Source organism: Condylura cristata, unplaced genomic scaffold (genome assembly GCF_000260355.1).
Source record: "Condylura cristata isolate star-nosed mole 26May11 unplaced genomic scaffold, ConCri1.0 scaffold00002, whole genome shotgun sequence".
Classification (NCBI taxonomy): domain Eukaryota; kingdom Metazoa; phylum Chordata; class Mammalia; order Eulipotyphla; family Talpidae; genus Condylura; species Condylura cristata.
This window is the reverse complement of record NW_004567103.1, coordinates 45,598,224-45,600,530: the sequence shown is the minus strand read 5'-3', so window position 1 is coordinate 45,600,530 and position 2,307 is coordinate 45,598,224.

Sequence of the window (2,307 nt, the reverse complement as noted above, 5' to 3'; positions counted from 1 at the left end):
TGTGCAGCACTGGAAAGCTGGTTCTGGCCACTTTCACATGAGTTCAATCCCTGCCCCAGCCCTGGAGCTGACCCACATGGTGTGGCAGACCTCTCCTGACCTGCACACTGCTCCCCTCAGCAGTGTACTTCCATGATCTGCCTGTTCTGCTTCCCACTCTGTCTCTGGTGAACCCTCTCACCTCCTTTGCACCTCTGGCCTGTACCCTGCTTCTGTTTGCACAAGTAAATAAATCTTTAAAAAACATACACACATACTGAAATAAATGAGAGTAATGAAACAATCTGAACGCCATCTGGTATTAAAGTGGCAGGAGTGGAATAATAGATGGTGAACATTTGAACACGATCTCCCAGAACCAAATCAAAATTAGTGTATGTAAGAATTTTATAGGTAGTAAAGATGTATTATAAAGCCATAAGAAAAGGGTGGATAATTCATTATGCAACCTTAGTGTTTTTAGTTCAGAGTCTGAAGGAAAAAAGATAGCTTTGATTCACATCATTCACCTAAATTTCTTCTGGGTTAGGTTTTTTCTACTTATTTAAAAGGATACAGTTTTTAAAAACTAGATAAAAATTAATGTCCAGCTTCCAAATTATTGAAAATAATTTTGTGAAAATAAATTCACAAAAGCCAACAATAAGCTGGGATTTAGTCAATATTGTCAAAAGGTTAATGCTTCTAATGTACTATGAGGTCATATGCTGAAAATTTTCAAAAACTATGGCTCTTTTAGAAAGGGAAAAGGCAATAATCATTGGTCTCTGCAGCATGAACAGGCAACCCAGAAGGTTGCCAAAAAGAACCTTCACAACTGCATATTTATGATAAAGTAAGTGCTAATAAGCAAAAATTATTAGTAATAAAGAACTAACTGAACACCTTGCTTAGTAGAGCAGGGGCGACATTAATTGGGCCTACAGTTGAGTTCTATATGAGCACAAAGAATTATAATAGCTGATATAGAGATCATTGAGTTCTACATGAGCATCATGAGAAATAACTAGAGCAAAGATGACCTTCATTGAGATCACTAGCTCTACAGGAACACCTTGAGGAATAACTGAAACACGACTGACCTAGGTGAGCTCAGAATTGAGTTCTACATGAGCACCAGGTGTAATAACTAGAACAGAGCTTACAGTACTTGATCACTGTGTTTTATGAGTACCATGAGCAACAACTGTAACAGAGCTGATTAATTGAGCACCAAGAGAGAGTTTCTACATGAGTAATAACTAGAACAGAGGTGACATTAATTGAGCTCACAATTGAATTCTGAGCACCATGAGTAATAACTACAATAGAGTTGAAGTTAATTGAGATCATGGAGTTCTACATGAGTAATAACCAGGGTTATTACTGACACAGCTGACAGGATTTACACTCACAGTAGAGTTTTATATGCACACCATGTGTAATAAGTAAAATAATATTCACATTAATTAGTGGCAATAGAGTTCCTTGTGAACCTCAGACTTGGGCCTGGGTGGGGGCTCCCCCTGGGTAAATGGGGAGCCACCCCTGCCCCCAGTGGGGGTTTTCACCCTGTGGCAAATACCTCCCCTCACCCCCCACCCCCCACATCCCAGCTTTTGGTTTTCACATTTCTTGCTGTAGCCTCACCTTCAGACAGTTTAGGTGGGCTGCTTGAGGTCCTTCAGTGGGCCTGCCTGTTATTACCTCCAGCTGTGTGAGCTGAGTATTGCCTACTGTTTGCCATTTCATGAGTGTTTGAATTTCATTTCATGGACTGTTCTTACAGAGGTGAGTTGTGTCACAGTGTGGTTAATTTGCAGTTCTCTCAAAAAGTGGTCTTAAACATTTTTTCATATGTCTACAGGTGACATGAATATCTTCTTTGAGAAGTGTCTGTTGAGGTCTTTTGCCCATTATTTGGGTATTTTGTGGGTTTTTTTTTTATTTTTGGATTTGTAACTACTCTGTAAAGTTTGGAGATTAATCACCTGTTAGATGTATGATATACAAGTACTTTTTCCCATTCTTTTGTTTTTGTGATTGCTTCTTTTGTGGTATAAAAGCTTTTAAATTTATATAGTCTTCTTTATTTTTTGTTTTCCTTGTTGCTGGGGTTGTATTTCAAACTCTTATAGTGGGTCCCCTATATTTCCATTTAGGTATTTTGCATTTCTGTTCTTATGTTCTTATGTCTATCCTTTAAACTATTTTGAGTTGATTTTCATATATTACATTAGTCATTTATTTTTGACAATTATTTAGCAAGCGAAATGAATTCTGTTGTCTAATAGGACAGATTTCCATTTTGAAAATTGTATAGTTATT